Raw genomic sequence first — 16,230 nt, forward strand, 5'->3', positions numbered from 1 at the left:
GGCTACTAGTGGCGCTGACTGACACTCTCACGTTTAAATTGACATAGATACCCAATAAAGTGGCTGGGAAGATGGCTGTCAAATTAGCTCAGTGGTAGACCATCGAACGGGTTATTCGAAGGTCGCCGGTTCGAATCCTGTCCAGGGAAAGGGATCTTTTCACCCACTTTTCTGCTCATTTACATTACAGTTGGCCTAGTAACTTACCCTGTAACTTCGTTGGAAATATTGTCTGTTATATCTCATAAATATTGTGTAAACCACGAAACACGAGCTCTTAAGTTTACACTTGTTTCGCTTATTCAATAACGAGGTACTCGTACTGGCAGAGTTGGTGCCTCTAGGTTGTATGCGGTAGACTATTGGTCAGCTGCCAGTTAGCAATATGTTCACGTGCTACGTGACGCCAAACAGGCTCATAAGGAGTGTGCCACGCTCCCCGCCATGGCTACTAGTGGCGCTGAGTGACACTCCCACGTTTAAGTTGGTTGACATAGATACCCAATAAAGTGGCTGGGAAGATGCCTATCATGGTAGCTCAGTGGTAGACCATCGAACGCGTTATTCGAAGGTCGCAGGTTCGAATCCTGTCCACGGCAAGGTATCTTTTCACCCACTTTTCTTTCTTGTCATTTACATTACATTTGGCCTAATAACTTACCCTGGTCCTTCGTTGGCATCATTGTCTGTTATATCTCATTAATATTGTGTAAAACACGAAAAACGAGCCGTTAAGTTTACACTTGTTTCCCTCATTCATTACCGAGGGTCTCGTACTGGCAGACTTGGTGCCTCTAGGTTGTATACGGTGGACTATTACTCAGCTGCCTGTTAGCAATATGTTCACGTGCTACGTGACGCCAAACAGGCTCATAAGGAGTGTGCCACGCTCACCGCCCTGGCTACTAGTGGCGCTGACTGACACTCTCACGTTTAATTTGACACAGATAACCAATACAGTGGCTGGATAGATGGCTGTCATATTAGCTCAGTGGTAGACCATCGAACGCGTTATTCAAAGGTCACCGGTTCGGATCCTGTCCCCGGCAAGGTATCTTTTCACCCACTTTTTTTTCTCATTTACATTACAGTTGCCCTCATAACTTACCCTGTACCTTGGTTGGCATTATTGCCCTTTAGATCTCATTATAATGTGTAAAACAAAAAAAAACGAGCCCTTAAGTTTACACTTGTTTCCCTTATTCATTAACGAGGGTCTCGTACTGGCAGATTTGGTGCCTCTAGGTTGTATATGGCGGACTGTTGGTCAGCTGCCAGTTAGCAATATGTTCACGTGCTACGTGATGCCAAAAGGGTTCCCAAGTAGTGTGTCACGCTTGCCGCCATGGCTACTAGGGGCGCTGACTGACACTCCCACGTTCAAATTGACATAGATGCCCAATAAACTGGCTGGGAAGATGGCTGTCGTGGTAGCTCAGTGATAGAGCATTGAACGCGTTATTCGAAGGTCGCAGGTTCGGATCCTGTCCAAAGCAAGGTATCTTTTCACCCACTTTTCTTTCTTCTCCTTTACATTACAGTTGGCCTAATAACTTACCCTGTACCTTCGTTTGCATTATTGTCTGTTAGATCTAATTATTGTTGTGTAAAACACGAAAAACGAGTCGTTAGGTTTACACTTGTTTCCCTTATTCGTTAACGAGGTTCTCGTACTGGCAGACTTGTTGCCCCTAGATTGTATACGGTGGACTATTGGTCAGCTACCAGTTAGCATTATGTTCACGTGCTACGTGACGCCAAACAGGCTTATAAGGAGTGTAAAACGCTCGCTGCCATGGCTACTAGGGGCGCTGACTGACACTCCCACGTTCAAATTGACATAGATAACCAATGAAGTGGCTGGGAAGACGGCTGTCGTGGTAGCTCAGTGATAAAGCATCGAACGCGTTATTCGAAGGTCGCAGGTTCGGATCCTGTCCACGGCAAAGTATCTTTTCACCCACTTTTCTTTCTTTTCCTTTACAATACAGTTGGCCTCATAACTTACCCTGTACCTTCGTTGGCATTATTGTCTGTTAGATCTCATTAATGTTGTGTAAAACACGAAAAACGAGCCCTTAAGTTTACAATTGTTTCCCTTATTTATTAACGAGGTTCTCGTAATGGCAGACTTGGTGCCTCTAGATTGTATACGGTGAACTATTGGTCAGCTACCAGTTAGCAATATGTTCACGTGCTACGTGACGCCAAACAGGCTCATAAGGAGTGTAAAACACTCGCCGCCATGGCTACTAGTAGTGCTGATTGACACTCCCACGTTTAAGTTTACACAGATACCCAATAATGTGGCTGGCAAGATAGCTGTCGTGGTAGCTCAGTGGTAGATCATCGAACGCGTTATTCGAAGGTCGCAGGTTCGGATCCTGTCCACGGCAAAGTATCTTTTCACCCACTTTTCTTTCTTCCCCTTTACATTACAGTTGGCCTAATAACTTACCCTGTACCTTCGTTGTGATTATTGTCTGTTAGATCTCACTATTATTGCGTAAAACACTGAAAACGAGCCGTTAAGTTTACACTTGTTTCCCTCATTCATTAACGAGGGTCTCGTACTGGCAGACTTGACGCCTCTAGGTTGTATACGGTAGACTATTGGTCACCTGCCAGTTAGCAATATGTTCACGTGCTACGTGACGCCAAACAGGCTCATAACGAGTGTGCCATGCTCGCCGCCATGGCTACTAGAGGCGCTGAATGACACTCCCACGTTTAAGTTGGTTGACATAGATACACAATAAAGTGGCTGGGAAGATGGCTGTCGTGGTAGCTCAGTGGTAGACCATCAAACGCGTTATTCGAAGGTCGCAGGTTTGAATCCTGTCCATGGCAAGGTATCTTTTCACCCACTTTTCTTTCTTGTCATTTACATTACATTTGGCCTAATAACCTACCCTGTTCCTTCGTTGGCATTATTGTCCATTTGATCTCAATATTTTTGTGTAAAACACGAAAAACGAGCCTTAAAGTTTACACTTGTTTCCCTGATTCATTAACGAGGGTCTCGTACTGGCAGACTTGGTGCCTCTAGGTTGTATACGGCGGACTTTTGGTCAGCTGCCAGTTAGTAATATGTTCACGTGCTACGTGACGCCAAACAGACTCATAAGGAGTGTGCCACGCTCGCCGCCCTGGCTACTAGTGGCGCTGACTGACACTCTCACGTTTAAATTGACATAGATACCCAATAAAGTGGCTGGGAAGATGGCTGTCAAATTAGCTCAGTGGTAGACCATCGAACGCGTTATTCGAAGGTCGCCGGTTCGAATCCTGTCTACGGCAAGGTATCTTTTCACCTACTTTTGTTTCTTCTCATTTACATTACAGTTGCCCTAATAACTTACCCTGTACCTTGGTTGGCATTATTGCCCTTTAGATCTCATTATAATGTGTAAAACAAAAAAAACGAGCCCTTAAGTTTACACTTGTTTCCCTTATTCATTAACGAGGGTCTCGTACTGGCAGACTTGGTGCCTCTAGGTTGTATATGGCGGACTATTGGTCAGCTGCCAGTTAGCAATATGTTCACGTGCTACGTGATGCCAAAAGGGTTCCCAAGTAGTGTGTCACGCTCGCCGCCATGGCTACTAGGGGCGCTGACTGACACTCCCACGTTCAAATTGACATAGATACCCAATAAAGTGGCTGGGAATACGGCTGTCGTGGTAGCTCAGTGATAGAGCATCGCACGTGTTATTCGAAGGTCGCAGGTTCGGATCCTGTCCAAAGCAAGGTATCTTTTCACCCACTTTTCTTTCTTCTCCTTTACATTACAGTTGGCCTAATAACTTACCCTGTACCTTCGTTGGCATTATTGTCTGTTAGATCTCATTATTGTTGTGTAAAACACGAAAAACGAGCCGTTAGGTTTACACTTGTTTCCCTTATTCGTTCACGAGGTTCTCGTACTGGCAGACTTGTTGCCTCTAGATTGTATACGGTGGACTATTGGTCAGCTACCAGTTAGCATTATGTTCACGTGCTACGTGACGCCAAACAGGCTTATAAGGAGTGTAAAACGCTCGCTGCCATGGCTACTAGGGGCGCTGACTGACACTCCCACGTTCAAATTGACATAGATAACCAATGAAGTGGCTGGGAAGACGGCTGTCGTGGTAGCTCAGTGATAAAGCATCGAACGCGTTATTCGAAGGTCGCAGGTTCGGATCCTGTCCACGGCAAGGTATCTTTTCACCCACTTTTCTTTCTTTTCCTTTACAATACAGTTGGCCTAATAACTTACCCTGTACCTTCGTTGGCATTATTGTCTGTTAGATCTCATTAATGTTGTGTAAAACACGAAAAACGAGCCCTTAGGTTTACAATTGTTTCCCTTATTTATTAACGAGGTTCTCGTAATGGCAGACTTGGTGCCTCTAGATTGTATACGTTGAACTATTGGTCAGCTACCAGTTAGCAATATGTTCACGTGCTACGTGACGCCAAACAGGCTCATAAGGAGTGTAAAACACTCGCCGCCATGGCTACTAGTAGTGCTGACTTACACTCCCACGTTTAAATTTACACAGATACTCAATAATGTGGCTGGGAAGATAGCTGTCGTGGTAGCTCAGTGGTAGATCATCTAACGCGTTATTCGAAGGTCGCAGGTTCGGATCTTGTCCATAGCAAAGTATCTTTTCACCCACTTTTCTTTCTTCCCTTTACATTACAGTTGGCCTAATAACTTACCCTGTACCTTCGTTGGAAATATTGTCTCTTAGATCTCACTATTATTGCGTAAAACACCGAAAACGAGCCGTTAAGTTTACCTTGTTTCCCTCATTCATTGAAGAGGGTCTCGTACTGGCAGACTTGATGCCTCTAGGTTGTATACGGTAGAATATTGTTCAGCTGCCAGTTAGCAATATGTTCACGTGCTACGTGACGCCAAACAAGCTCATAAGGAGTGTGCCACGCTCGCCGCCATGGCTACTAGTGGCGCTGACTGACACTCCAACGTTTAAGTTGGTTCACATAGATACCCAATAAAGTGGCTGGGAAGATGGCTGTCGTGGTAGCTCAGTGGTAGACCATCGAACGCGTTATTCGAAGCTCGCAGGTTCGAATCCTGTCCACGGCACGGTATCTTTTCACCCACTTTTTTTTCTTGTCATTTACATTACATTTGGCCTATTAACTTACCCTGGTCCTTTGTTGGCATTATTGTCTGTTATATCTCATAAATATTGTGTAAAACACGGAAAACGAGCCGTAAAGTTTACACTTGTTTCCCTCATTCATTACCGAGGGTCTTGTACTGGCAGACTTGGTGCCTCTAGGTTGTATACGGTGGACTATTGGTCAGCTGCCAGTTAGCAATATGTTCACGTGCTACGTGACGCCAAACAGGCTCATAAGGAGTGTGCCACGCTCGCCGTCATGGCTACTAGTGGCGCTGACTGGCACTCCAACGTTTAAGTTGACAAAGATACCTAATAAAGTGACTGGGAAGATGGCTGTTGTAGTAGCTCAGTGGTAGACCATCGAACGCGTTATTCGAAGGTCGCAGGTTCGGATCCTGTCCAAGGCAAGGTATCTTTTCACCCACTTTTCTTCTTCTCATTTACATTACAGTTGGCCTAATAACCTACCCTGTTCCTTCGTTGGCATTATTGTCCATTTGATCTCAATATTTTTGTGTAAAACACGAAAAACGAGCCTTCAAGTTTACACTTGTTTCCCTCATTCATTAACGAGGGTCTCGTACTGGCAGACTTGGTGCCTCTAGGTTGTATACGGCGGACTTTTGGTCAGCTGCCAGTTAGCAATATGTTCACGTGCTACGTGACGCCAAACAGACTCATAAGGAGTGTGCCACGCTCGCCGCCCTGGCTACTAGTGGCGCTGACTGACACTCTCACGTTTAAATTGACATAGATACCCAATAAAGTGGCTGGGAAGATGGCTGTCAAATTAGCTCAGTGGTAGACCATCGAACGCGTTATTCTAAGGTCGCCGGTTCGAATCCTGTCTACGGCAAGGTATCTTTTCACCTACTTTTTTTTCTTCTCATTTACATTACAGTTGCCCTAATAACTTACCCTGTACCTTGGTTGGCATTATTGCCCTTTAGATCTCATTATAATGTGTAAAACAAAAAAAAAACGAGCCCTTAAGTTTACACTTGTTTCCCTTATTCATTAACGAGGGTCTCGTACTGGCAGACTTGGTGCCTCTAGGTTGTATATGGCGGACTATTGGTCAGCTGCCAGTTAGCAATATGTTCACGTGCTACGTGATGCCAAAAGGGTTCCCAAGTAGTGTGTCACGCTCGCCGCCATGGCTACTAGGAGCGCTGACTGACACTCCCACGTTCAAATTGACATAGATACCCAATAAAGTGGCTGGGAAGACGGCTGTCGTGGTAGCTCAGTGATAAAGCATCGAACGCGTTATTCGAAGGTCGCAGGTTCGGATCCTGTCCAAAGCAAGGTATCTTTTCACCCACTTTTCTTTCTTCTCCTTTACAATACAGTTGGCCTAATAACTTACCCTGTATCTTCGTTGGCATTATTGTCTGTTAGATCTCATTATTGTTGTGTAAAACACGAAAAACGAGCCCTTAGGTTTACAATTGTTTCCCTTATTTATTAACGAGGTTCTCGTAATGGCAGACTTGGTGCCTCTAGATTGTATACGGTGAACTATTGGTCAGCTACCAGTTAGCAATATGTTCACGTGCTACGTGACGCCAAACAGGCTCATAAGGAGTGTAAAACACTCGCCGCCATGGCTACTAGTAGTGCTGACTGAGACTCCCACGTTTAAATTTACACAGATACCCAATAATGTGGCTGGGAAGATAGCTGTCGTGGTAGCTCAGTGGTAGATCATCGAACGCGTTATTCGAAGGTCGCAGGTTCGGATCCTGTCCATAGCAAAGTATCTTTTCACCCACTTTTCTTTCTTCCCTTTACATTACAGTTGGCCTAATAACTTACCCTGTACCTTCGTTGGAATTATTGTCTCTTAGATCTCACTATTATTGCGTAAAACACCGAAAACGAGCCGTTAAGTTTACCTTGTTTCCCTCATTCATTGAAGAGGTTCTCGTACTGGCAGACTTGATGCCTCTAGGTTGTATACGGTAGAATATTGTTCAGCTGCCAGTTAGCAATATGTTCACGTGCTACGTGACGCCAAACAGGCTCATAAGGAGTGTGCCACGCTCGCCGCCATGGCTACTAGTGGCGCTGACTGACACTCCAACGTTTAAGTTGGTTGACATAGATACCCAATAAAGTGGCTGGGAAGATGGCTGTCGTGGTAGCTCAGTGGTAGACCATCGAACGCGTTATTCGAAGCTCGCAGGTTCGAATCCTGTCCACGGCACGGTATCTTTTCACCCACTTTTTTTTCTTGTCATTTACATTACATTTGGCCTATTAACTTACCCTGGTCCTTTGTTGGCATTATTGTCTGTTATATCTCATAAATATTGTGTAAAAAACGGAAAACGAGCCGTAAAGTTTACACTTGTTTCCCTCATTCATTACCGAGGGTCTTGTACTGGCAGACTTGGTGCCTCTAGGTTGTATACGGTGGACTATTGGTCAGCTGCCAGTTAACAATATGTTCACGTGCTACGTGACGCCAAACAGGCTCTTAAGGAGTGTGCCACGCTCGCCGCCATGGCTACTAGTGGCGCTGACTGACACTCCAACGTTTAAGTTGACAAAGATACCTAATAAAGTGGCTGGGAAGATGGCTATTGTAGTAGCTCAGTGGTAGACCATCGAACGCATTATTCGAAGGTAGCCGGTTCGGATCCTGTCCAAGGCAAGGTATCTTTTCACCCACTTTTCTTCTTCTCATTTACATTACAGTTGGCCTAATAACCTACCCTGTTCCTTCGTTGGCATTATTGTCCATTTGATCTCAATATTTTTGTGTAAAAAACGAAAAACGAGCCTTCAAGTTTACACTTGTTTCGCTCATTCATTAACGAGGTACTCGTACTGGCAGACTTGGTGCCTCTAGGTTGTATACGGTAGACTATTGGTCAGCTGCCAGTTAGCAATATGTTCACGTGCTATGTGACGCCAAACAGGCTCATAAGGAGTGTGCCATGCTCCCCGCCATGGCTACTAGTGGCGCTGAGTGACACTCCCGCGTTTAATTTGGTTGACATAGATACCCAATAAAGTGGCTGGGAAGATGGCTGTCGTGGTAGCTCAGTGGTAGACCATCGAACGCGTTATTCGAAGGTCGCAGGTTCGAATCCTGTCCACGGCAAGGTATCTTTTCACCACTTTTCTTTCTTGTCATTTACATTACATTTGGCCTAATAACTTACCCTGGTCCTTCGTTGGCATCATTGTCTGTTATATCTCGTTAATATTGTGTAAAACACGAAAAACGAGCCGTTAAGTTTACACTTGTTTCCCTCATTCATTACCGAGGGTATCGTACTGGCAGACTTGGTGCCTCTAGGTTGTATACGGTGGACTATTGGTCAGCTGCCAGTTAGCAATATGTTCACGTGCTACGTGACGCCAAACAGGCTCATAAGGAGTGTGCCACGCTCGCCGCCATGGCTACTAGTGGCGCTGACTGACACTCCCACGCTTGGGTTGACATAGATACCTAATAAACTGGCTGGGAAGATGGCTGTCGTAGTAGCTCCGTGGTAGACCATCGAACGCGTTATTCGAAGGTCGCAGATTCGGATCCTGTCCAAGGCAAGGTATCTTTTCACCCACTTTTCTTTCTTCTCATTTACATTACAGTTGGCCTAATAACCTACCCTGTTCCTTCGTTGGCAATATTGTCCATTTGATCTCAATATTTTTGTGTAAAACACGAAAAACGAGCTTTCAAGTTTATACTTGTTTCCCTCATTCATTAACGAGGGTCTCGTACTGGCAGACTTGGTGCCTCTAGGTTGTATACGGTGGACTATTGGTCAGCTGCCAGTTAGCAATATGTTCACGTGCTACGTGACGCCAAACAGGCTTATAAGGAGTGTGCCACGCTCGCCGCCCTGGCTACTAGTGGCGCTGACTGACACTCTCACGTTTAATTTGACACAGATAACCAATACAGTGGCTGAAAAGATGGCTGTCATATTAGCTCAGTGGTAGACCATCGAACGCGTTATTCAAAGGTCACTGGTTCGGATCCTGTCCACGGCAAGGTATCTTTTCACCCACTTTTATTTCTTCTCATTTACATTACAGTTGCCCTAATAACTTACCCTGTACATTGGTTGGCATTATTGTCCTTTAGATCTCAATATTGTTGTGTAAAACACGAAAAACGAGCCCTTAGGTTTACACTTGTTTCCCTTATTCGTTAACGAGGTTCTCGTACTGGCAGACTTGGTGCCTCTAGATTGTATACTGTGGACCATTGGTCAGCTACCAGTTAGCATTATGTTCACGTGCTACGTGACGCCAAACAGGCTCATAAGGAGTGTAAAACGCTCGCTGCCATGTCTGCTAGGGGCGCTGACTGACACTCCCACGTTTAAATTTACACAGATACCCAATAATGTGGCTGGGAAGATAGCTGTCGTGGTAGCTCAGTGGTAGATCATCGAACGCGTTATTCGAAGGTCGCAGGTTCGGATCCTGTCCATAGCAAAGTATCTTTTCACCCACTTTTCTTTCTTCCCTTTACATTACAGTTGGCCTAATAACTTACCCTGTACCTTCGTTGGAATTATTGTCTCTTAGATCTCACTATTATTGCGTAAAACACCGAAAACGAGCCGTTAAGTTTACCTTGTTTCCCTCATTCATTGAAGAGGTTCTCGTACTGGCAGACTTGATGCCTCTAGGTTGTATACGGTAGAATATTGTTCAGCTGCCAGTTAGCAATATGTTCACGTGCTACGTGACGCCAAACAGGCTCATAAGGAGTGTGCCACGCTCGCCGCCATGGCTACTAGTGGCGCTGACTGACACTCCAACGTTTAAGTTGGTTGACATAGATACCCAATAAAGTGGCTGGGAAGATGGCTGTCGTGGTAGCTCAGTGGTAGACCATCGAACGCGTTATTCGAAGCTCGCAGGTTCGAATCCTGTCCACGGCACGGTATCTTTTCACCCACTTTTTTTTCTTGTCATTTACATTACATTTGGCCTATTAACTTACCCTGGTCCTTTGTTGGCATTATTGTCTGTTATATCTCATAAATATTGTGTAAAAAACGGAAAACGAGCCGTAAAGTTTACACTTGTTTCCCTCATTCATTACCGAGGGTCTTGTACTGGCAGACTTGGTGCCTCTAGGTTGTATACGGTGGACTATTGGTCAGCTGCCAGTTAACAATATGTTCACGTGCTACGTGACGCCAAACAGGCTCTTAAGGAGTGTGCCACGCTCGCCGCCATGGCTACTAGTGGCGCTGACTGACACTCCAACGTTTAAGTTGACAAAGATACCTAATAAAGTGGCTGGGAAGATGGCTATTGTAGTAGCTCAGTGGTAGACCATCGAACGCATTATTCGAAGGTAGCCGGTTCGGATCCTGTCCAAGGCAAGGTATCTTTTCACCCACTTTTCTTCTTCTCATTTACATTACAGTTGGCCTAATAACCTACCCTGTTCCTTCGTTGGCATTATTGTCCATTTGATCTCAATATTTTTGTGTAAAAAACGAAAAACGAGCCTTCAAGTTTACACTTGTTTCGCTCATTCATTAACGAGGTACTCGTACTGGCAGACTTGGTGCCTCTAGGTTGTATACGGTAGACTATTGGTCAGCTGCCAGTTAGCAATATGTTCACGTGCTATGTGACGCCAAACAGGCTCATAAGGAGTGTGCCATGCTCCCCGCCATGGCTACTAGTGGCGCTGAGTGACACTCCCGCGTTTAATTTGGTTGACATAGATACCCAATAAAGTGGCTGGGAAGATGGCTGTCGTGGTAGCTCAGTGGTAGACCATCGAACGCGTTATTCGAAGGTCGCAGGTTCGAATCCTGTCCACGGCAAGGTATCTTTTCACCACTTTTCTTTCTTGTCATTTACATTACATTTGGCCTAATAACTTACCCTGGTCCTTCGTTGGCATCATTGTCTGTTATATCTCGTTAATATTGTGTAAAACACGAAAAACGAGCCGTTAAGTTTACACTTGTTTCCCTCATTCATTACCGAGGGTATCGTACTGGCAGACTTGGTGCCTCTAGGTTGTATACGGTGGACTATTGGTCAGCTGCCAGTTAGCAATATGTTCACGTGCTACGTGACGCCAAACAGGCTCATAAGGAGTGTGCCACGCTCGCCGCCATGGCTACTAGTGGCGCTGACTGACACTCCCACGCTTGGGTTGACATAGATACCTAATAAACTGGCTGGGAAGATGGCTGTCGTAGTAGCTCCGTGGTAGACCATCGAACGCGTTATTCGAAGGTCGCAGATTCGGATCCTGTCCAAGGCAAGGTATCTTTTCACCCACTTTTCTTTCTTCTCATTTACATTACAGTTGGCCTAATAACCTACCCTGTTCCTTCGTTGGCAATATTGTCCATTTGATCTCAATATTTTTGTGTAAAACACGAAAAACGAGCTTTCAAGTTTATACTTGTTTCCCTCATTCATTAACGAGGGTCTCGTACTGGCAGACTTGGTGCCTCTAGGTTGTATACGGTGGACTATTGGTCAGCTGCCAGTTAGCAATATGTTCACGTGCTACGTGACGCCAAACAGGCTTATAAGGAGTGTGCCACGCTCGCCGCCCTGGCTACTAGTGGCGCTGACTGACACTCTCACGTTTAATTTGACACAGATAACCAATACAGTGGCTGAAAAGATGGCTGTCATATTAGCTCAGTGGTAGACCATCGAACGCGTTATTCAAAGGTCACTGGTTCGGATCCTGTCCACGGCAAGGTATCTTTTCACCCACTTTTATTTCTTCTCATTTACATTACAGTTGCCCTAATAACTTACCCTGTACATTGGTTGGCATTATTGTCCTTTAGATCTCAATATTGTTGTGTAAAACACGAAAAACGAGCCCTTAGGTTTACACTTGTTTCCCTTATTCGTTAACGAGGTTCTCGTACTGGCAGACTTGGTGCCTCTAGATTGTATACTGTGGACCATTGGTCAGCTACCAGTTAGCATTATGTTCACGTGCTACGTGACGCCAAACAGGCTCATAAGGAGTGTAAAACGCTCGCTGCCATGTCTACTAGGGGCGCTGACTGACACTCCCACGTTCAAATTGACATAGATAACTAATGAAGTGGCTGGGAAGGCGGCTGTCGTGGTAGCTCAGTGATAAAGCATCGAAGGCGTTATTCGAAGGTCACAGGTTCGGATCCTGTCCGCGGCAAGGTATCTTTTAACCCACTTTTCTTTCTTTTCCTTTACAATACAGTTGGCCTAATAACTTACCCTGTACCTTCGTTGGCATTATTGTCTGTTAGATCTCATTAATGTTGTGTAAAACACGAAAAACGAGCCCTTAGGTTTACAATTGTTTCCCTTATTCATTAACGAGGTTCTCGTAATGGCAGACTTGGTGCCTCTAGATTGTATACGGTGAACTATTGGTCAGCTACCAGTAAGCAATATGTTCACGTGCTACGTGACGCCAAACAGGCTCATAAGGAGTGTGCCACGCTCGCCGCCATGGCTACTAGTGGCGCTGACTGACACTCCTACGTTTGACATAGATACCTAATAAAGTGGCTGCGAAGATGGCTGTCGTAGTAGCTCAGTGGTAGACCATCGAACGCGTTATTCGAAGAACGCAGGTTCGGATCCTGTCCAAGGCAAGGTATCTTTTCACCCACTTTTCTTCTTTTCATTTACATTACAGTTGGCCTAATAACCTATCCTGTTCCTTCGTTGGCATTATTGTCCATTTGATATCAATATTTTTGTGTAAAACACGAAAAACGAGCCTTCAAGTTTGCACTTGTTTCCCTCATTCATTAACGAGGGTCTCCTACTGGCAGACTTGGTGCCTCTAGGTTGTTTACGGTGGACTATTGGTCAGCTGCCAGTTAGCAATATGTTCACGTGCTACGTGACGCCAAACAGACTCATAAGGAGTGTGCCACGCTCGCCGCCCTGGCTACTAGTGGCGCTGACTGACACTCTCACGTTTAAAAATACATAGATACCCAATAAAGTGGCCGGGAAGATGGCTCTCAATTTAGCTCAGTGGTAGACCATCGAACGCGTTATTCGAAGGTCGCCGGTTCGAATCCTGTCCACGGCAAGGGATCTTTTCACCCACTTTTCTTCTCATTTACATTACAGTTGGCCTAGTAACTTACCCTGTACCTTCGTTGGAAATATTGTCTATTATATCTCATAAATATTGTGTAAACCACGAAACATGAGCTCTTAAGTTTACACTTGTTTTGCTTATTCATTAACGAGGTACTCGTACTGGCAGACTTGGTGCCTCTAGGTTGTATACGGTGGACTATTGGTCAGCTGCCAGTTAGTAATATGTTCACGTGCTACGTGACGCCAAAAAGGCTCATAAGGAGTGTGCCACGCTCGCCGCCATGGCTACTAGTGGCGCTGACTGACACTCCCACGTTTAGGTTGACATAGATACCTAATAAAGTGGCTCGGAAGATGGCTGTCGTGGTAGCTCAGTGGTAGACCATCGAACGCGTTTTTCGAAGGTCGCAGGCTCGAATCCTGTCCACGGCAAGGTATCTTTTAACCCACTTTTCTTTCTTGTCATTTACATTACATTTGGCCTAATAACTTACCCTGGTCCTTCGTTGGCATCATTGTCTGTTATATCTCATTATATTGTGTAAAACACGAAAAACGAGCCCTTAAGTTTACACTTGTTTCCCTTATTCGTTAACGAGGTTCTCGTACTGGCAGACTTGGTGCCTCTAGATTGTATACTGTGGACCATTGGTCAGCTACCAGTTAGCATTATGTTCACGTGCTACGTGACGCCAAACAGGCTCATAAGGAGTGTAAAACGCTCGCTGCCATGGCTACTAGGGGCGCTGACTGACACTCCCACGCTAAAATTGACATAGATAACCAATGAAGTGGCTGGGAAGACGGCTGTCGTGGTAGCTCAGTGATAAAGCATCGAACGCGTTATTCGAAGGTCACAGGTTCGGATCCTGTCCACGGAGAGGTATCTTTTAACCCACTTTTCTTTCTTTTCCTTTACAATACAGTTGGCCTAGTAACTTACCCTGTACCTTCGTTGGAAATATTGTCTGTTATATCTCATAAATATTGTGTAAACCACGAAACATGAGCTCTTAAGTTTACACTTGTTTTGCTTATTCATTAACGAGGTACTCGTACTGGCAGACTTGGTGCCTCTAGATTGTATACGGTGAACTATTGGTCAGCTACCAGTTAGCAATATGTTCACGTGCTACGTGACGCCAAACAGACTCATAAGGAGTGTGCCACGCTCGCCGCCCTGGCTACTAGTGGCGCTGACTGACACTCTCACGTTTAAATTGACATAGATACCCAATAAAGTGGCTGGGAAGATGGCTGTCAATTTAGCTCAGTGGTAGACCATCGAACGCGTTATTCGAAGGTCGCCGGTTCGAATCCTGTCCACGGCAAGGGATCTTTTCCCCCACTTTTCTTCTCATTTACATTACAGTTGGCCTAGTAACTTACCCTGTACCTTCGTTGGAAATATTGTCTGTTATATCTCATAAATATTGTGTAAACCACGAAACATGAGCTCTTAAGTTTACACTTGTTTTGCTTATTCATTAACGAGGTACTCGTACTGGCAGACTTGGTGCCTCTAGGTTGTATACGGTAGACTATTGGTCAGCTGCCAGTTAGCAATATGTTCACGTGCTACGTGACGCCAAACAGGCTCATAAGGAGTGTGCCACGCTCCCCGCCATGGCTACTAGTGGCGCTGACTGACACTCTCACGTTTAAGTTGGTTGACATAGATACCCAATAAAGTGGCTGGGAAGATGGCTGTCAAATTAGCTCAGTGGTAGACCATCGAACGCATTACTCGAAGGTCGCCGGTTCGGATCCTGTCCAAGGCAAGGTATCTTTTCACCCACTTTTCTTTCTTCTCATTTACATTAGAGTTGGCCTAATAACCTACCCTGTTCCTTCGTTGGCATTATTGTCCATTTGATCTCAATATTTTTGTGTAAAACACAAAAAACGATCCTTCAAGTGTACACTTGTTTCTCTCATTCATTAACGACGGTCTCGTACTGGCAGACTTGGTGCCTCTAGGTTGTATACGGTGGACTATTGGTCAGCTGCCAGTTCGCAATATGTTCACGTGCTACGTGACGCCAAACAGGCTCATAAGGAGTGTACCATGCTCGCCGCCATGGCTTCTAGTGGCGCTGACTGACACTCCCACGTTCAAATTGACATAGATACCCATTAAAGTGGCTGGGAAGATGGCTGTCGTGGTAGCTCAGTGATAGAGCATCGAACGCGTTATTCGAAGGTCGAAGGTTCGAATCCTGTCCACGGCAAGGTATCTTTTCACCCACTTTTCTTTCTTGTCATTTACATTATATTTGGCCTAATAACTTACCCTGTACCTTCGTTGGCATTATTGTCTGTTAGATCTCAATAATGTTGTGTAAAACACGAAAAACGAGCCCTTAGGTTTACACTTGTTTCCCTTATTCATTAACGAGGGTCTCATACTGGCAGACTTGGTGCCTCTAGATTGTACACGGTGGACTATTGGTCAGCTGCCAGTTAGCAATATGTTCACGTGCTATGTGACGCCAAACAGGCTCAAAAGGAGTGTGCCACGCTCGCCGCCATGGCTAATAGTGGCGCTGACTGACACTCCCACGTTTAAGTTGACTTAGATACCTAATAAAGTGGCTGGGAAGATGGCTGTCGTAGTAGCTCAGTGGTAGACCATCGAACGCGTTATTCGAAGGTCGCTGGTTCGAATCCTGTCCACGGCAAGGGATCTTTTCACCCACTTTTCTTTCTTCTCATTTACATTACAGTTGGCCTAATAACCTACCCTGTTCCTTCAAGGGCATTATTGTCCATTTGATCTCAATAATTTTGTGTAAAACACGAAAAACGAGCCTTCAAGTTTACACTTGTTTCCCTCATTCATTAACGAGGGTCTCGTACTGGCAAGCTTGATGCCTCTAGGTTGTATATGGTGGACTATTGGTCAGCTGTCAGTTGGCAATATGTTCACGTGCTACGTGACGCCAAACAGGCTCATAAGGAGTGTAAAACGCTCGCTGCCATGGCTACTAGTAGTGCTGACTGACACTCCCAC

The sequence above is a fragment of the Rhipicephalus microplus genome, unplaced genomic scaffold, assembly GCF_043290135.1.
Source record: "Rhipicephalus microplus isolate Deutch F79 unplaced genomic scaffold, USDA_Rmic scaffold_22, whole genome shotgun sequence".
Taxonomy (NCBI): domain Eukaryota; kingdom Metazoa; phylum Arthropoda; class Arachnida; order Ixodida; family Ixodidae; genus Rhipicephalus; species Rhipicephalus microplus.